We start from the raw sequence: 21108 nt of genomic DNA, 5'->3' as shown, positions 1-21108 counted from the left end.
TCCTCGGAGCCAGGCTGATTTTGCAAGGATTTCTTTGGTACCTGCAGGATACTTCAAGCCTGGAAATAAAGAAGCTGATATGTGCGTAGGCCTCAAAAGTGAATTGGGATATTGTAATAAACGGGAGCAGGAGTGGGCCATACATTGAGCCCTCGAGCCTGCTCTGCCATTCGAACATTGCTGATCTCCTGCCTCAACACTTTACCACTCGCCTGAATCTCTAAGAAACCAAAAACCTGTCAATTCCAGCCTTAAATATACTCCATGATGGAACATCCCCCATAGCCCTGCGTGGTAGAGAATTCCAAAAATTCACAACCCCTCTGTGAGTGAAGGCATTTCTCCTCGCCTCAATCCTAAATAATCTAAGGCTTTGCCTCCATTTCTAGCTTCCCTCAGCAGAGGGAAGATTCTCTGTGTCTACACTGTCAAGTCTTTTCAGAGCCTTGTACGCTTCTGCGAGATCACCCCTCATTCTTTTAAACCCCAGCGGATAATAGGCCCAACTTGCTCCGTTTCATGACAGCAGAGTACCTTTGATATAGGAGTGTTCTTCTCTTGCAGGGGTTGGCTTGTTTATAATTACAGTGAATGGTGGATTATGCCAGGCGAGTTCTGCTATCCTAAACTGATGTCTGTATTCTTTCTCACTCAACTAATCCTCACTAAATATAACCATAGAAAAATCACTCTGCAGACGTTGCAGCCAGAATGTACCATAGATCAGATTTAAGCCGATAGCAGCCGATAATTTACAGTGCAGTACAGTTTTAATAAATTCTCTAATCACTGTGCATTTTTGCGTTTTTTTAAAATATCAATTTAGTGTACCCAATTCATTTTTTCCAATTAAGGGGCAATTTAGCGTGGCCAATCCTACCCTGCATATCTTTTGGTTGTGGGGGCGAAACCCACGCAAACACGGGGAGAATATGCAAACTCCACACGGACAGTGACCCAGAGCCGGTATCGAACCTGGGACCTTGTCGCTGTGAGGCAGCAGTGCTAACCACTGTGCCACCGTGCTGCCCACATTTTTGCATTTCTTTGAGGATTTTTGTTCAGCTACAGCTTTTAAAGACTGATGTGGCGCAGAGGCATCTCTGGAGGTAATAATGGTAGAAGGAGTTTTGAAGAAATCTTTTCTTTATTAGCATGGTGTCTGAAACGTGAAACGCTGCTGCCAAGTGTACCGGCCTCCAAATCAAACCACTGATTTTTTAGACCATTTTGTTCCTGCTAGACATTGAATGCACTGTTTAAGCCCCATGGATATAGGTACAGATTGACGAGAGCCATGGCTTTAGAAATCACAGATATGTGGAGAGATACTTACTGCTGGAGTTCAACCAACTGATGATGTGCAACTTAACAGCACAAAACATAAATAAAATAAATAATCTTTATTGTCACAAGTAGGCTTATGTTAACACTGCAGTGAAGTTACTGTGAAAAGTCCCCTAGTCGCCACATTCCGGCACCTGTTCTGGTACACAGAGGGAGAATTCAGAATTCTCAGCTGGTACGGGAATTGAACCCGCGCTGCTGGCCTTGTTCTGCATCACAAACCAGCTGTCTAGCCCACTGAGCTAAACCAGCCTCATGGTGGGCTTCTCCAGTTGGAGCCACTTTGCCCATTGGGGCACTGACGGCTGACCCCTCTGGAGTTGAGTGGTAAGAATCCCTGACTTCTAGGCCCAACCAATGAGCGATGCAGACCGCTAAATCATCGAGTATCCAAAATTACTTCACCTGTCTCGAGGATCAGATAGCTGAATCTGCTCTGAGGATTGGCTCAACTTCCCATCGACGGGATGACTTTTGGAATCAGTTCAGCAATAATGAGGAACGCACCCTCTAAGGAAACAATCACTAAGTCATTCATTAATAATTAGCATGCATGAGCTTGAGATCTTGCTAAGTGAACCACAGGAACCCCTCCCTGCTTAGCATAACGAGGAGCACGACTCAACAATTAATGTGTTCACAAATCTTTGGTCCTCAATTGTTATGAGCAGGTTGGAGGAGGGCACATAATATCTAGCCCCAGTAATACACAAGTCGTACCATCAGTGTCAAAGTTCAGTTTACTCACCAAATTTGCCAATTGTTTACCTTCTCTACTGAGTGTAAGGTGAAGCTGGAGTGGCCTCTACTTTAATGCTAGGAGTCTCATAGGTAAGACAGAGGAGTTAAGAGCGTGTATTGGCATGTGGAGTAGTGATGTTGCCATCTAAGAGACGTGGTTGAGGGTAGGGCAGGACTGGCAGCTCAACATTCCGGGCTTTAAGATCTTCAGACAGATCGGCACAGGTCCAACATGTTCCCTTTGGGATGAAATGTAGGAGCAACAAGTCTATCGAACCCTCGATGTCCAGGAATATTCGGGACAGAATAGCAAGGAAAAGATAGGCCTTTAACGGGTACAAAGGGAGCAAATGTGCAGATGTCCTCATGGAGTGCAGGAAATGTAGGGGGGAACTCAAAGCAATTAGAAGAGCAAAGAAAGATCACTGTCTGTGTGAAGTTTGCACATTCTCCCCGTGTCTGCGTGGGTTTCACCCCCACAATCCAAAGATGTGCTGGTTAGGTGGATTGGCCACGCTAAATTGTCCCTTAATTGGAAAAGAAAAATAATTGGGTACTCTAAATTTATATATTTTTTAAAAAAGAGCAAAGAAAAAGCACTGGCAGATAAGATTATGGGAAATCGGGCGGCACAGTGGTTCGCACTGCTCCTCACAGCGCCAGGGACCCAGGTTCGACTCTGACCTCGGGTGACTGTGTGGAGTTTGAACTTTCTCCCCATGTCTGCGTGGGTTTCCTCCGGGTGCTCTGGGTTTCCTCCCACAGTCCAAAGATGCACAGGGTCATGCTACATTTCCCCTTAGAGTCCAAAAGATTAATTGGGGTTACGGGGATGGGTTGGGGGACATGGGCCTAGGTAGGGTGCCCTTGCAGAGGGTCGGTGCAGACTCAATGGGCCGAATGGCCTCCTTCTGCACTGAAGGGATTCTATGATATTCCATAAGTATATCAAGAGGATTACCAGGGAAAGAGTACCTATTAGCATCAAAGGGGGTATTTATGCATCAATCCAGATGACATTGGTAGGGTGTTAAACAAGTACTTCACTTCACTTTGGGGTGCAGAATTCAGACGCAGGGACTGTGAGGTTATTGAGCACTTTTTGATATAGTCAGTGAGGAGGTACTGGTGGTTTTGGTGGGCTTAAACGTGGACAAATCCTCTGGTCTAAATGAGTTGCATCCCAGGCTGCTGTGGGAGGCAAGGCAGGAAATTAAAGGGTCTCTGACTCAATTTTTTAATTCCTCTCTGGCCACAGGGGAAACACCAGAGGGTTGGAGAACAGCTAATGTGGTTCCACTTTTCAAGAAGGGTGGTCAAGCTACGCCAGGGAATTACAGACCAGTGAGTCTCATATCTGAAGGACAGAATCAATCGCCACTGGGAGAGGTAAGGTTTGATCAGGCGCAGTCAGCGTGGCTTTGTCAGAGGGAGGTCATGCCTAATATATTTGATTGAATTTTTTGAGCATGTGACCAGATGTGTAGATGAGGGTAGTGCAGTTGACGTAGTTTACATGGATTTCAGCAAAGCCCACATGGGAAACTTGCAAAGAAGGTAAAAGCACATGGGATCCAGGGTAACGTGGCAAGTTGGATCCAAAATTGGCTTAGTGATAGGAGACAGAGGGTGGTGGTAGAAGGCGGTTTATATGACTGGAGGCCGGTGTACAATGGCATCCCACAGGGATCAGTGCTGGGTACGTTGTTATTTGTGATTATATAAACGATATAGAAGAAAATGTTCTGGGGGTGGAGAAAGGGAAATTATAAATTTGTAGATTACCCAAATGTCACAAAGATTGGCCGGGTGGTTGACACTGAAGAAGAAGGTCTTGGGTTGCAGGAAGATATAGACGGATTGGTCAGATGGCTCGATTAGTGGCAGATGGAATTTAACCTTGAAAAGTGAGGTAATGCACTTTGGAAGGAGTAACACAACAAGGGAGTACTTGAGGAATGGCTAGGGACCATAACTAGGAAGCTCAGAGGTGCTTGTCCACAGATCCCTGAAGGTGTCAGGACAGATGAATAGGGAAGTTAAGGCATACGGGACACTTGCCTTTATCAGTCATGGCAGAGATTATGGGCACGATTCTCCGCAAATCCGGCGTGCCGTGAAGGCTGGCGTGAAACTGGCCGTGTTTCACGCCAGCCTCGGAGCTCCGCCCCGGGACCCGATTCTCTCCCCCCGGGCGGGGCTAGTATCGGGGCTGGGGGAATCACGGCGACGCGGAGTTAGCGAACGTTGCTAACTCCGCCCGCCAAGAGTCACGGCGGCCGACGCGCACGATGACGTCAGCCGCGCATGCGTGGGTTGGACGGCTCCAACCCGCGCATGCGCGGATGATGTCATCACGCAGACGCGTCAAACCCGCGCATGCGCGGGCCGTCATGCCCCTCAGCTGCCCCGCGGACTGATCCTGCGGGGCGGCGGAAGAACAAATAGTGTGCGGGTATCAGACCCACTGCCCGCGATCGGTGCCCACCAATCGCAGGCCCATGCCACCCTTGGTGGGAGGCCGTGAAAATTGTCGGGAAGGCCCTCCCACTATTCTCCGACCCGTCGTGGACAGCGGAGAATCGCGCCCTATAAGAGCAGGGAGGTTATGTTGGAGCTGTACAGGACTTTGGTTAGGCCACAGCTGGTGTACTGTGTGCAGTTGTGGTCACCTCACTATAGGAAGAATGTGATTGCACTGGAGAGGGTGCAGAGGAGATTCACCAGAATGTTGCCTGGAATGAAGTATTTTAGCTATGAAGAGAGGCTGGATAAGCTCAGGGTATAAAAGACAATTACAAGGGGCACAATCTTTATAAAGTTCTTGGATGAGCACTTGAAATGTCACAACATTCAAGGCCATGGTCCAAATGCTAGGAAGTGGGATTAGTGTAGATTAGAGTGTTTTTTTTCAGTCGGAGCAGGCTTGATGAGCCAAAGAGCCTCTTCTGTATTGTATGATGCCATGGTTCGCAAAATAAAAGAGACTTTAACCAGGCTTCTTTCAATAAACTCAACTATTGTTATTATAAAACAAAACACTTTTAACAGATGATAACACAATTGTACTTTGGAAGTACAACCATCCAGCTCTTACAAATTAACGCAGATGCGCGTGCACACGTGCATAAACAAACAAAAGACAAACTTATTTAAGTCTTTCTATTTAAGAAGGAAATGGCTAGATTTCTGGACTCTAAAAGGTGTCGAGGAGGGTGGAGAGAGCATTGGAGTACGGTGTTGTGATAGAGGATCAGTCATGATCGTTGTGATCGAAGGACCTATTTTTCTATGTCTCTCCACAAAGGATAGGCATTATCAAATGAAGGATAAAGTTTGCAGGATTTCGATGCTGTCAATCTGGAGTTCCCTCGTATGAAAACATTGGTCCCAGTGGACATCTGGCAGTTTTCACCAATGGAGCTTTGAGGTGGAAGAGAATATACAGAACTCAGATTTTCAGCTCTAGATGCAGACCAGTGACACTCAGATGAGGATTCTCTGGTAGCAGGTTGAGAACCCCACACTCTGCATTTCAGGCAAGCCAGGGAACAGTTACGTCGGGTAGTCTTCATTTCTCAGCTTATTCTCAAACAAGACTGATTGCAAAACAAGCAGGTTCAAAGCTTAAAGCTTGTCTCAGCCATTTGATTTCCAGTAAGTCACTAGCTTTGCCTTTCAGTTTATTCCCCTCAATCAATTAAAGTGATTGCACTTCAAAACAAACAGACCACCTTCAAATGCCATGCAGTTCGGGTGATTTATTGGAAGCAGGCTTTCTCCCAGTCAAATAGTCCAAGGTGAACTATTCGTTAATAAAAGAGCATATGCTGACATATCAACGTAAATTCTTCTCCGAGCTGATGTCCCAAGCAGTGACCGAAATAAACCTTTTAGTGTGACAGAAGTACTTACGTACTTGAGATGTGCCAATCTTGGTTTGATTGATTGATTGATCTGATTTATTGCCACATGTACCGAAGTACAGTGAAAAGTATTTCATTGAGGTGTTCTAAGTACCTGAATTCAGTTCTGCATAGAATAATAACTTTCAGTTATATAGGTCCTTTGATGTTATAAAATGTTTTGAGGTGCTTTTAGAGGAGCAATTACCAGTCACAATCTGACACAGAACCACGCTGTGATGTTAGGATGGTTAGCCAATAAGATCGGTCATCGTAAAGAACATCAACGCATGATTGTCACCATCTGCTTTAGCCAAAGTGAGTGATTTGGAAAGCAGTTGTGCTTGCTTTGGGATTGACACCAAATACAAGTTGGAAAAGACTGGTGCTCTCCCTCCCTGAATTTGTTTCCTTTTTTTTTTGCCTTACCGCACTATGCTGGATCTTGCACAACAGCTAAACAGATCCTTGCTACTGCATGCTTCTGGGCTCCAAATTATGGAAGAGAATTTCTTGGGCAAACAGCCAGAGACTCAACCTGAAATTTGGGCTCTGCTGCCACTAAAGAGAAATGATAAAAATCAGAGTTAATTTCTCTCTCACTCTGCGATGTCCCAAAGGACTGTGTCCAAACTAAATTGGCCCACGAGAACACTCCCAACAATGATAAGAATCAGCAATTCGAAGAGGCAGCCTTGTGTTTTTCAGTTAAATGAAATAGTTACACTGCTATTGGCAGCGCTTGATTGTAAACTATTGGTGTTGGTTTAGAAATGCAGCGTTCAATCCTGCTGGCTTCCATTCATTTTTTGAGGCAGCTTGACTCACCGAGCATGTTCATTCAGGTCCTGACACATTTCTGAAAAGAAGGATTCAAAGTATCATCTTGCATTATTGACTTTGTCTACATATGTGTTTGTGGAACTCACCTGATGAAGGAGCTGCGCTCCGAAAGCTAGTGATTCCAAACAAACCTGTTGGACTTTAACCTGGTGTTGTAAGACGTCTTACTGTGCTCACCCACCAGTCCAACCATCTCCACATCATGAGGCATCGATGGTACAGCTGTAGCAGTGAGTCTACTGATTTGGCAACGGAGAACCCAACCTCTGCCCTACTCTGGGGCAGTGCAATCATTGTTCCTGGGCTGCGGAAAGACGGTATTAATTTGCTTGTTCGTCAAATTCTACGCTTGAAACACCATTAAGGATAGTTGATTTGCTTTAGTTGATTCTCTTTTTTTTAAAATAAATTCAGAGCACCCAATTATTTTTTTCCAATTACGGGGCAATTTAGCACGGCCAATCCAACTGCCCTACACATCTTTGGTTTGTGGGGTGAGACCCACGCAGACACGGGGAGAATGTGCAAACTCCACACGGACCGTGATCCAGGGCGGGATTCGAACCTGGGACCTTGGCACCGTGAGGCACCACTGTGCCACCGTGCTGCCCTATTTAACTGATTCTCTTTGGGGTAAAATACTTTGAATTTCTCCACGTTTAACCTTCCTATTTCACACATCAACTGCAGCCATTGGTTACTTGCTCCCAAGCATCTGGTCAATTAAAACTACCTGTACGCAAAAGCAACCCAGAGATGTTTCTCCACATTTTTCTTTCCCTTACTTTGGGAAAGCCCCTGATATGTTCACCCACTCAGTAGTGTAGGTTGTGTGGTCACTTAAGTCATACCCTAATGTAGATTGACAGCAGTGGTTTAGCGGTCCAGAGCAGTGTGCCATCAGATCACGGAGCACTTTGATGACTTAACTATTTAAACAGACTCATTCTGTCATGTTTATAATGAAGTGTTTCTGTCACCTGCGGATTTTCACATACCAACATGAAATGAAAATGAAATGAAAATCGCTTATTGTCACAAGTAGGCTTCAAATGAAGTAACTGTGAAAAGCCCCTAGTCGCCATATTCCAGCGTCTGTTCGGGGAGGCTGGTACGGGAATTGAACCAGCGCTGCTGGCCTGCCTTGGCCTGCTTTCAAAGCCAGCGATTTAGCCCAGTGTGCTAAACCAGCCCCAAAGGATAGAATGGAGTAATAGGAAAGGGTCGAAGTACAGCATCATGGCCTGGCCAACAGCTTCCGTACGTTAGAGGTTTATTTTATTATTTTTTAAAAATTTGTTCATGGGATGTGGGCATCACTGGCAGTGCAGCCACATTGCTGTGGATCTGGAATCACATGTAGGCCACACCAGGTAAGGATGACAAATTTCCTTCCCTAAAGGACATTAATGACCAGATGGATTTTTACGACAATCGGCAATAGTTTCATGGTTACCTATTAGTCTTTTTTTTAAATTTAGAGTACCCAATTCATTTTCCAATTAAGGGGCAATTTAGCGTGGCCAATCCACCTAGCCTGCACATCTTTGGGTTGTGGGGGTGAAACCCACGCAGACACCGGGAGACCTATTAGTCTTTTAACCAGATTTTTATTGAATTCAAATCACACTATCTGCCATGGTGGGATTCTCATTCGGATCCCCAGAGCATGACTCTGTCTCTCTAGATTACTAGTCCAGCGATAATACGTCACTGCCTCCCGCGAGGGGCTGGTTTAGTTCACTCGACTAAATCGCTGGCTTTTAAAGCAGACCAAGCAGGCCAGCAGCACGGTTCGATTCCCGGACCAGCCTCCCAGGACAGGCGCCGGAATGTGGCGACTAGGGGCGTTTCACAGTAACTTCATTGAAGCCTACTCGTGACAATAAGTGATTTTCATGAGTATGATGTAGGATATTGCAGTATAGAAAGAGGTCACCATGTCAGTCATCCCAAGGGATCTAATATAGATACAGTGACAGGGACTCAAAATTAACATAGGCAAGATAATCAGTAATAGAAAAATGAATAGCACTAAAAGATGGAAAATCTCAAAGATCATATTGTTTCCATCCCTGGGTTTTAAAAGAAACAGGTGAGAGCATTGCAGATGCCTGAATTATAATTCTGAAAAGTTCTCCCAATTTTGAATTGTTCCTTGTGATTCAAATTGTGCATGTCACTTCGTTATTTAAAATTCAAAGCGATCATAGTTGACCTTCGACGTCCACTCCATTTTCCCACCCACTCCACACATCTCTTAATTCCTTAAGAGACTAAAGCTGTGCCTATCCCAGTCTGAAATGCATTCAAAAGTAGAGCATCCACAATCCTCCGGGATAGAGAACTCCAAAGATTCACAACTCCTTGAGTGAAGGAACCTCCTCATCTCACTCCTAAATGATTGGCCCATTATCCTGATACTATGGACCCGTGTTATAGATTACCAACCATTGGGATTAATTTCTCAGCGTCTACCCTATCTAGCCCTCTCAGAATTTTGTAGGTTTATTAGGTCGCCTCTCATTCTTGCAAACTCTCGGGATTATAAACCCAGTTTACTCAGCCTCCCTCATCCCAGGGACCAATCTAGTGAGCCTTCACTACCGCCTCCAATGCAATCCAACCTTTATTAAACTTGGAGACTAAAATTGCACACAGTACTCCAGATAGGGTGACAAAACTGCAGTGCTCCAACCCCCTTGTACTAATAATCATCTTCATTGTCACAAGTAGGTTTACATTAACACTGCAATGACGATACTGTGAAAAGCCCGTCGACGCCACATTCCGGCGCCTGTTCGGGTACACAGAGGGAGAATTCAGAATGTCCAAATTACCTAACAGCACGTCTTTCGGGACTTGTGGGGGGAAACCGGAGCACCCGGAGGAAACCCGCGCAGACGCGGGGGAGAACGTGCAGACTCCACACAGACAGTGACCCAAGCCGGGAATCGAACCTGGGATCCTGGCACCGTGAAGTAACGGGGCTAACCACTGTGCCGCTACTAAAGGCCAGCATGCTATTTGCCTTCCTCATTGTTTGCTGTACCTGCTCACTAACTTTGTGCTTTTTGTGTAAACACATTCAAGTCACTTTGACCATAGCACTTTGAAGTTTCACATCTTTGAAATAGATATTCTGCTTTTCTGTTCATTGGACCTAAGTGAATATCACATTTCTTTATGCCATGCTCCATCTGCCAACTTGTTGTCCACTCACCCAAGCTGTCCATATCTCTTTGCAGGCTCTGTGTCCTCCCCACAGCTTACCTTCCCGCCTAACTTGGTATCTTCAGCAAACTTTGGCACACTACTCTGTCTCTTCATCTAAGCATTGTAAGTGGCTGAGGCCCCAGCACTGATCCTGGTGACACTCTACAGTTCGCTGCCTGCGAACCTGAAAAAGCCCCGTTGATGCCCACTCTCTGCTTTCTATCAGTTAACCAATCCTCTATCCACGCTACTTCAATGTCATGAGCCCGTACCTTGTCTATTAATCTTTTGTGTGACACCTTATTTTTTTTTTCATTTACATTTAGAGTACCCAATTCATTTTGTACAACTAAGGGGCAATTTAACATGGCCAATTAACCTACCCTGCACATCTTTTTGGTTGTGGGGGCGAAACTCACGCAAACACTGGGAGAATGTGCAAACTCCACACGGACAGTGACCCAGAACTGGGATCGAACTGGGACCTCGGAGTAGTGAGACAGCAGTGCTATCCACTGCTCCACCGTGGTGCCCGTGTGGCACCTTATTAAATGCCGTTTGAAAATCCAGGTATAATGCATCCACTGGTTCCCATGCATCTACTTTGCGAGTTATGTCCTCAAAAAACGTTCATCAATTTGTAAAACAGGATTTCCTTCTGTTAAAACCATGGTAACTTGTCCTAATCACACGATGCTTTACTAAATACAAAGAATCCAGCATTATCCCAGCATCTGATCGGCTAACTGGCTTGCAGTTCACTTGTGTATTTCCCTCTTTTCTTGAAAAGTGCTGTAACATTTGCCACCTTCCAATCTAAGGAGACTGTTTCAGAATCCAAGGAATTTAGAAAAATCGTAGCAAGCACCATCCACTATCTCTGCAGCCATCTGTTTTAGAACGCATGGGTGTAGGCCACCAGCTCCTGGGGTTTGCTAGATTTTAGTCCCTCAGGTTTCACCAATACCCTTTCTCGGCTGATACTAATTTCCCTATTTTCCTCATTCTTTTTAGCCCCCAGGTTGCCATCTATTTCTGGTATGAAACTGGTGCCTTCTACTATGAAGACAGAGGCAAAGTATTTATTCAAATCTCTGCTATTTCCACATTCCCTGTGATAATTTCTCCTGCCTCTGCTTCTAAAGTGCCAATGTTTACTTAAGCTACGCTCTTCCTCTTCATATACTTAGTAGTTAGGGGACTACCTGTGCATGTGATTTATATGGCCTTTCAAAGAAATTGGATATAGTCCCTAAAAGAAACTTAGCTAAATTTAAAGCACATCGAATTGAAAAAGACACATTAATATAGTGCTTTTCATGACCATAGGATATCTCGAAGCACTGTACCGCATTGAATACTTTTGAAGTGTAGTCACTGTGACAACCGATTGACCTGGTTGGGAAATTGGCTGAGAGCAGAGAATAATGGGTATTCTGGTTGACCGAGTATTAATAGTCGTGCCCCTCAAGGATCTATGTTGGGACCTTATCTATTCACTGTATTCATGAACAACTTAGTGGAATAAAAAGCCACGAATCCTAATTTTCTAATGAGACAAAGGTGGTATTACATGCAGTATAGTTGGAAATGTGAAATTTAAAGAGATATAATGCCGGCTCACAAGATTCCTACTACCTCCATCGCTGCCTCCGCAAGATCCAGCAAATCCATTGGCAGGACAGGCGTACTGTTACAGGCACCTGGCCATATCCCAACAGTAGCTAAAATACTGGACCAGAATCATAAAGCTTTTTGTATTTGTAAGACTGTGTAGAAGGATCGATTCGCTCCAGGAGTGATTGCACAAGAAATAGGGCTTGGTTACTTTTACAAACAAAACTTTATTAAAACAATATTTAAACTTTGAAACTTCAAAAGTAACAAGATCAGCTTACACACATCTTTTAATCCTAATACATGGCTTCCCTTTAAACAGTATGTAAAATGAACATACAGCTCACAACTCCACTGCGGCAAGCAGGCAACAATGATACTCACATTTACATTCCTGTTGGTCACTTTGGCAGCTTTGCATGACCTCTCCCGATGGTTTTCCAAATCCTTCTGCTGCCACCCGTTTAAACAGGATTACTTTGTCTCTTGAGCTCGGCCCAGCCCCTCGAAGAATGTTTCTGACCTGGGGTGTCCAGGCTTGAACTCATCATCACTAGCTGGGCTTTTGATTTCCCACTCCTGTTGCGCAAAAGAACAGGGCCATGCTGTGAATATGCAATTAACCTCCCATTTACGGACAAAAGAGGCCTTCACACTCTGTAATGGGCTAATAGCTGGTCAGATCAGAGTGTCCCGGAGGACAATGGATCTGGAGTGAATCACTCCGGCTGAACAATGGTATCCTGTTTATTCCCATTAACGGGATTAAGTCTGAATGGGACAATGTAACTCAGGCCAGGTGTGGACGTATACCTATGACTCAGTGCAAGCAGTTTTACTCTGTCTGTTAACCCCTAAATTGCCCACTACATCTTCAATCCCTTTCCAGATCCAATTTCCTAACATCTCCCTGTTGCAACAGTACCAACATCAGCGTTCTTGCTTTGGCCAACACCAAAGTACTGATCATGTTCAATCAGGTCTGCTGGACGGGCCATGTCGTCCATATGCCTGGTGTAGCATGTAACAACCCAGGCTATCCCACCCACTTGCTCCTCCAATCACCATCTGTCCCTCCTGTGGCAGACTGGGGTGCACTTTTTTTGTTGTTTTTTAAAATTCTTTATTGTCACAAGTAGGCTTACATTAACACTGCAATGAAGTATCTGTGAAAATCCCCTAGTCGCCACATTACGGCGCCTGTTCGGATACACAGAGGGAGAATTCAGAATGTCCAATTCACCCAACAGCATGTCTTTCGGGACTTGTGACAGGAAACCGGAGTACCCGGAGGAAACCCACACAGACCCGGGGAGAACGTGCAGACTCCGCACAGACAGTGACCCAGCAGGGAATCGAACCTGGAACCTTGGCGCTGTGAACCAACAGTGCTAACCACTGTGCTACCCACAGTCACCAGAGGAGTTGGACTCCTCAGTCACCAGTGAACTCATTTTTAATGTGGAAGCAAGTCATCTTCAACTCTGAGGAGCTGCCTAAGTGTAAGAAATTCGCCATTGCATTTCTGTAGCTACCCAGCTTTGGCCAACCAGACCCTCATCTCCATTCTCAAAGCCTCATTGCTCCCAACAATACTCCCTCTCACCCTTGTTCCATGGTACAGCCTCACCTTTGTTCCTTTAAACCTAATGGGCACAGATTTGAAAGGATAAGACAAACAACTAGTTTACCCATTTACTGGCAGATCTGTCTGAACCGCATAATACACTCTATGGTCCTGGTCATTTGCGAAAACCTTTGTTCCAGGAATATCCCCACCTCCAAAATCATAATTTTCCATATTGCAATCTATCTTCCGAAACACCTCTCTGTCTCTCCACCTTCACCTCCAACTGTAAATCTGGATAGTTTACAGACTTTTTGGCACCAAGATTGAGACCATCTGGTTAGCTGCCTCTGCTGTGTTCTTCTCTTCTACTAGCCCACTGAGACAAACGTCCTCTGAGGTTATCCCTTCTGTATCCCTAATATCACATCCTTCTCCAGTTTCTCTTCTGTGTCCCCATATCTCATTTCCGAGTTAATCTTATCCATGGGACGTATCTCCTGCTCCCTATTATCTCTAAAATACTGACCGCCCAGTTTCCCTTCCTCGTCCCCATGTTAGTTGATACTGTTAACTCAGTTCTCTCTCCAGGTATGTGTCACAACAGAGGCATTGGTGCTGCTGCTCCTCTTTCTCCCTCCCACTGTATGATGCCATTGAAAACACAGCATTAGCTTCTGCTGTGCCTGAGAAACAATTAGATGAGCACTTGAAACACCATAGCGTACAAGGCTATGGACCAAGTGCTGGAAAACGAGATTAGAATAGATAGGTGCTTGATGGCCGGCGCAGACACGATGGGCCAAAGGGCCTCTTACTGTGCTGTAAAACTCTATGACTATGTGTGTACGCTGATGACATCTAGCTTTAACACACCACCACCACTCTCGCGATTCCTCCACTGTTGGCTATGTTATCAGATTGATTATCTGATATTCAATATAGGATGCGCAGAAATTTCATCCAAATATTGGAAAGACAGAAGCTAGATTTTGATCCCAGTTCGAAGCTCAGTTCCCTCAATACCGGGGAGGTGGTGGTGAAGTGGCATTGTCGCTGGACGATTAATCCAGAGACCTAGAGGCCTGCTCTGAGGTCACGGATTTGAATCCCACCAGGGCAGATGGTAAAATGTGAAGGAAGGAAATCTACCATCCTTACCCGGTCTGACCTACATGTGACTCCAGACCTACATGTGACTCCAGACCCACACAGCGATGCGGTTGCCTCTTCAATGCCCCCACTGAAAAATGACCTGGTAAGCCTCTCCGTTAATTGGGGACAAAAATAATTGGGTACTCTTTAAAAAAAAAAAATTTTTTTAAAGAATGCTCCTGAGAAGTGGCTTGGGATATTCTATTGCTTTCAAAGCACTATGCAAATATAAGTTATTGACAAATACCTGATTGGGCAAAGCTATTTCCAGTTTGGGCAAATGTGAGATCATCCACTTTGGACCTAAAGTGGATAGAACAGAATACACTTCAGCTATTTAAAACCCTGGTTAGTTCACACCTGGAATACTGTGAGCAGCTCCAGGCACCACACCTCATATGGGATATATTGGCCTTGAATGGACTGCAGCTTATGTTTGATACCTAGGCTCTGCAAGGGTTAAATTACAAGGAGAGTTTAAGCAAACTATGATTATTTTTCATGGAATTTGAAAGGATAAGGGGATGATTTGATCAAAGTTTTCAACATTAAGGGAAACTGGTGGGGTAGATTGAGAAGAACTATTTCAGTTAGTTGGGGAGTCTAGGATTTGGGGAGGGTGGGTGGTGGTGAGTGGAATAGGCTAAAGAGAACTGGACTTCTTAGGAATTGAATAGGAAAAGTTCTTCACGCAAAGGGTGACCGGGTTTATAACTCTCTTCCAAAAATGTCAGTTGCTGCTGGATAAATTATTAATTTTAAAACTGATTAGTTAGGGTAACCAAAAGTATTTCAGGATACTGGGCAAGGGCAAGGTTATGGAGTTAGACTGCAGCTCAGCTGTGATTTCATTGAATGGCAGAACACACTTGAGTAGTTAAATGGCATACAAAATTTGCACGCTAATGGAAATTTAAATCTCTGAATCAAGTTACCTGAGTATCTGTTTTCCTTGCAAGGTTAACCGGTTTGTTGTGGCCCAGATACAACTGTTCTTTAACCAGACGCAAAACATTAACTATTAGAAATCATTTAAGCCATTTAAATCTCGACTGAACCAACAATGCTCATTCAGCTTCAGTCTCCAGCAGCTTTGCTGACAGGGCAGAAATTGAGTCTTAAAGCCAACGTCAAGGCTGCTTCAGCACAAAATCAAAATACTGGTAATCTGAAACGTGAACAGAAAATGTTGGAAATACTTAACTGGTCAGACAGCGTCTGTGAAGAGAAGAGAACTGATGGAGTGACAATTGAGTCAGATTGCCACCTCGCTCGAAAGTTCTTTCTTTGAAATTCAGGCAATCCTATCTTGCCCAACCTTCCAACTCAGGCCGGGCAAGATCTGTGCAGTGCAGCGGGTTCCTTTTTCATGATAAGCAAGGAGGTGGAAGGTTATCGGGGCTGGTCAGGAGATTCAAATTACTATCGCCGTGATCTTATTGAATGGTGGAGCAGGCTCAAGGAGCAGAGTGGACTACTCCTCATCTATATCTTTGCATGTCCCCAAGGCTTCGCTTTGAGGGCTGTAGAGTCACAGGTAAGGGCGCCACACTCATGTCACATCTTTGGGGTACCTTGGAGCTCGGAGCTTAGGGCCCATTGTTTCAGGTCTGTGACCTTTCATCAAAAAGGGTAGTGTCATAGGTCCAACGATCTTCAGCTGCTTCATCAATGACCTCCCTTCCATCAGAAGGTCAGAAGTGACTGCACAATGTTCAGCATTCGTGACTCCTCAGATAATGAAGCAGTCCATGTCCAAATGCAGCAAGACCTGGACAATATGCAGGCATGGGCTGACGAGTGGCAAGTTACATTTGCGCCACACAAATGCCAGGCAATGGCCATCTCTTACAAGAGAGGATCCAACCACTGCCCCTTGACATTTAATGGCATTATTGTCACTGAATCCCCCACAATCAACATCCTGGGGGTTACCATTGATCAGAACTGAACTGGACTAGCCACATTAATACTGTGGCTACCAGGGCAGGTTATGGCTAGGAATCCTACGGCAAGTAACTCCCCTCCTGAGTGCAGCTCCAACACTCAAGAAACTCGACACCATCCAGGACAAAGTAGCCCCGCTTGATTGCTCCCCCTTCCACAAACATTCAAACCCTCCATCACCAACTAACAGTGCCAGCCATGTGTATCGTCTACATTTCTACATGAAGTTACCGTGAAAAGCCCCTAGTCTCTGCATTCCAGCACCTGTTCGGGTACACAGAGGGAGAATTCAGAATGTCCAATTCACCTAAAAGCAAATCTTTCAGGACTTGTGGGAGGAAACCGGAGCACCCGGAGGATACCCACGCAGTCACACGGAGAAAGTGCAAACTCCGCACAGACAGTGACCCAAGCCAGGAATCGAACTTTGGACCCTGGCGATATGAAGCAACAGTGCTAACCATTATGCTACCATACCGCACATGTTACATGTTATATGCCTGTAAGTTTGTTTGTACAGATGCTCACGTTGCGTTCTATGTGACCTCCTTCACAAGTCCCACCATGTTATTGTATACATGCTTTATCCAAATACATGTACAAGGAGGCATTGAACAGTTTTCAGTGTCCTCAAACTGCAGAAACATGCAAATGTGCCGTTTATTTTTACGTTTTGCAGATAACAGAGAACTAAACCGGAGATGGAATATTGTGCCATCTGTTAGTGGCAATCACAGTGAGTCAGGAAGTAATATTGTGCTACTATTAAACATATAGCCTGTGTTTAGCCCAGCCAGATCATGTTTGCGTTTATTTTCCACCTAAGCAGTGGTCTTAACCCATATCTGCTCCCTGTTATCATATCTCTTCAACCTGCCTTTCCTTCAATCAAATAGGGCGGGATTTTCCAGTCCCCAGCCACGTGTTTCTCGGTGGCACCTGTTCGCTGGAGGTGAGATTCTATCTTTCCGCCGCTTGTCAATGGAATTTCCCATTGTAACCACCTTACCCCCTGCCCGAAAACACGCGGGCATGGTTGACCTGCCAGCAGGAAAAGTGAATCGCACTACTCCGGTGATGGACTTGGCTATGTTCACGACTCTTTTTAGGTCTTGAGCCAAGTAGCTGCCATACCAGGCTGAGAGAGCCAGACAAAATGCTTTCTATAGTTCGTTTGTCAAAATTGGAAAGAGTCCATGTGGACATGCCGAATTTCCTTTGTTTCCTAAGGAAGTATCGGCGCTGTTGTACTTTCTTCATCATAGCATTGACATCGGTGGACCAGGGCGGATTGTTGGTGATGTGTACAACTGGGAATTTGAAGCTGCTGACCATCTTCACCTCGGCACCATTGATGCAGACAGGGGTAAAGTGTAAGACACTTTGCTTCCTGAAGTCAATGACCTGCTCCTTAGTTTTGCTGACATTACGGGAAAGATTGTTGTCGTTGCACCATACCACTAGGTTCTTTATCTCCCTCCTGTACTCTGACTCATCGTTGAGATCCGGGGCAGCATGGTAGTGCAGTGGTTAGCATTGCTACCTCATGGCGCCGAGATCCCAGGCTCGATCCTGGCTCTGAGTCACTGTCCGTGTGGAGTTTCCACATTCTCCCCGTGTTTGCGTGGGTTTCGCCCCGACAACCCAAAGATGTGCAGGGTAGGTGGATTGGCCACGCTAAATTGCCCCTTAATTGGAAAAAATGAATTGGGTACTCTACATTTTTTTTTTAATCGTTGAGATCCGACCCACTACGGTTGTGTCATCAGCAAACTTGTAGATGGAGTTGGAGCTGAATTTTGGCACACAGCCATGTGTGTACAGGTAGTATAGTCGGCTAAGCACGCAACCATGGGGGCCCCAATATTGTGGACTATCATGGAGGAGGTGTTGTTGTTTATCCTTGCTGATTGTGGTCTATGGGTCAGGAAGTCGAGGATCCAGTTGCAGAGGGAGCAGCCAAGTCCTAGGTTTTGGAGTTTTGATTTGAACTCGGCTGGGATTATGGTGTTGACGGCGAAGCTGTAGTCAATGAATAAGAGTATGGTAAATATGATGTCAAAGTCAGAAGAAAGAATGGGGGGGGGGGGGTTATGTAATGAAAGCGTGGGAGTGGCTGCATTTTTGTGAGCACTGGCGTGACTCATCTTTTAATCCTTTTTCCATCCTGATGAACAGTCCATAATTATTTGATCCTGGTGTGTATGACCTGTGCTATGTTCCTGGAAGGTCCAGGTGAGATTTTGGCGATGGGACGCCGAGTTAAGTCAAGAAATCCTTGCTTGATTGAGGAGGCCGAGGTGGGGCCCAGTTTGTAGTGGCGGTTTTGCTGGTGAGCGGGCCCACGCTCCAGCGATGCCTTTGGCATCACGATGATTGCTGCCATTGTGAGCGAAGTTGTGAACGACAGTCTGAGCTCTCTGGCATAGGTCATTGGTGCACACATTGTCATGAGAATGTCGCTTTAAGAAATGTTTGGCTGCATCATATTTACCATACACTTATTCATTGACTACAGCTTCGCCGTCAACACCATAATCCCAGCCAAACTCAAATCAAAACTCCAAAACCTAGGACTTGGCTGCTCCCTCTGCAACTGGATCCTCGACTTCCTGACCCATAGACCACAATCAGTAAGGATAAACAACAACACCTCCTCCATGATAGTCCACAATATTGGGGCCCGCATGGCTGCGTGCTTAGCCAACTATACTCCCTGTACACACATGGCTATGTGCCAAAATCCAGCTCCAACTCCATCTGCAGTGATGTCAGAGTGTGGGTGGAGCTGGGCTTTCCTGTAAGCTTTTTGCTTTCGTTTTTGAGCAGGCTGCAGGGTGTGTTTTCAGAGCTGGATAGCTGCAGTCACAGCCAGAAGGTGTATGAATCTCTGTGTAATCTAAAGACTGTAAATCGATCCTGGTAATTTAAAACTAAGAACAGTAATGACTTTAACCTAATGTGCTTCTGTTTAAAGGTTTTTTAAAAGTCTTCTGCATGGTAAAAAGGAAAGCTTAACGGTTTACTTAGTGTTGTAGTCTTTGGGGGTTGTATTTGAATTAATGGTTGCTAAGATGTTCACTGTATGTTTTAAAAAGGTTAACTTGAGTTCATAGAATAAACATTGTTTTGCTTTAAAAAATACTTCTCCATTTCTGCTGTACCACACCTGTAGAGTGGGCCGTGTGCTCCCCATACCACAATCTATTAAAAGTTGTGGGTCAGGAGAACTCCATGATACACTTTGGGGTTCTCTAAACCCTGGCCCATAACAACATTGATGAACTGCGAGGTATCCGAAAGAGGGTGGATGAAGCTGAAACAGAATCCTGTCAGTCGATAGGGCTGTCTCCTCGGTCAAGGTTTGCCTTCATTCCTTAGAAATCCTGCTGCATGGTATGTCGAACATCCTGCTTGATTTGGGGACATGAGGCCGGCCAGACAAGGAGTGTCTGTGCGCACGGTCCTCCCAGAGGAGCTGGGGGTGAATTCCCAGCCAAATTTGAGAACCGGCTGCCATGCTTTCACAATCTCGATTTGAAGGCTGGGCGTTTTGAGTTGGTTGGAGCACATGGTCTGGATTCCCTGCACCCCGTCACCGAAATCGCGGCAGGGGGCGGAGAATCCATTTTCCCGCAAGGGGAGCAGGGTAGCATGGTGGTTAGCATAAATGCTTCACAGCTCCAGGGTCCCAGGTTCGATTCCCGGCTGGGTCACTGTCTGTGTGGAGTCTGCACGTCCTCCCCCTGTGTGCGTGGGTTTCCTCCGGGTGCTCCGGTTTCCTCCCACAGTCCAAAGATGTGCGGGTTAGGTGGATTGGCCATGCTAAATTGCCCGTAGTGTCCTAATAAAAGTAATGTTAAGGGGGGGGGGGTTGTTGGGTTATGGGTATAGGGGGGTGGATACGTAGGTTTGAGTAGGGTGATCATGGCTCGGCACAACATTGAGGGCCGAAGGGCCTGTTCTGTGCTGTACTGTTCTATGTTCTATGAATCGGGACCGTCGGCCCGAAAAGCAGCGTACCCGGGAAGTCCCGACGGCGTGGAACTAATGTGCTCCAACCGGTCGGGATACTCAGTCCGCGGCTGCCCTGGTCGGGGGCGGGCTGATCGGAGAGCTGTGGGGGGCCTTATGTTTGTGCGGGCGTTGAGGGTTGAGCGCGCAGCCGATTGGGGGGGTTTCTTTTTTTGTCCCGCTCTACAGTCCAAGTCCGCCATGGAGCATGGCGCGGTTGCTGGGGGCTGCCACCATGCACGTACGCTGCCTCCGTCTTGGAAGTACGGGGCCCGTATCTGCAGCAAAAGCTGAGAGATCTACGCCGGGTCCCTGCTAGCCCCCTGCAGGGCTGGGAATTTGTGGTCCTTTCATACCGATTTTTCTGGCGTAAAACTCCACAGTTTTGACGCCGGCGTGGGGACGTAGACCCAATAATGGAGAATCCAGCCCCTTGTGTCCGGTCTCCGTGGCTTGTAGTCAGGCGAGGATTCTGGCCATTGGTCTTAACGTTGTCTTGACCTCGGTGATCCTCGAGAATGGTTGGAGGTGGCCAGACTCAACAGGTCTTTGCCGCCCACCAGGACCCAGGTTTCTCACTAGGGCTTTGGGACGACGATATGGCAGAGGTGCAGGGGCTTCAGTGACACTCTGGATGAACCCAGGATGCTACTTGACAATCCCCTCGTGGCTTTGGCCTTTCCAAGCTCTGTGGATGGTGATATCATCCCAAAGTTCATCAATAATCCTGAACTTTCTTGTGATTGTATCTTTGAT

At 45.9% G+C, this 21108-nt stretch overlaps 1 protein-coding gene across 6 annotated transcripts in view; it reads left to right on the top strand.

The window, feature by feature from the left end:
- znf592 (zinc finger protein 592) overlaps nucleotides 1–21108 on the top strand; it is a 197809-nt gene that overhangs the window by 76636 nt on the left and 100065 nt on the right. Inside the window, exon 3 of one of the 6 annotated variants that reach the window (XM_038784206.1) lies at nucleotides 3347–3477. The exons of the other annotated variants lie outside the window; for them this stretch is intronic. The gene's annotated coding sequence lies outside the window, so the exon portion shown is untranslated. The remainder of the gene's footprint in view (nucleotides 1–3346; nucleotides 3478–21108) is intronic. 6 annotated transcript variants of the gene reach the window in all.

The sequence above is a fragment of the Scyliorhinus canicula genome, chromosome 24 (assembly GCF_902713615.1).
Source record: "Scyliorhinus canicula chromosome 24, sScyCan1.1, whole genome shotgun sequence".
Taxonomy (NCBI): domain Eukaryota; kingdom Metazoa; phylum Chordata; class Chondrichthyes; order Carcharhiniformes; family Scyliorhinidae; genus Scyliorhinus; species Scyliorhinus canicula.
This window is presented reverse-complemented; position numbering and strand designations above follow the sequence as displayed.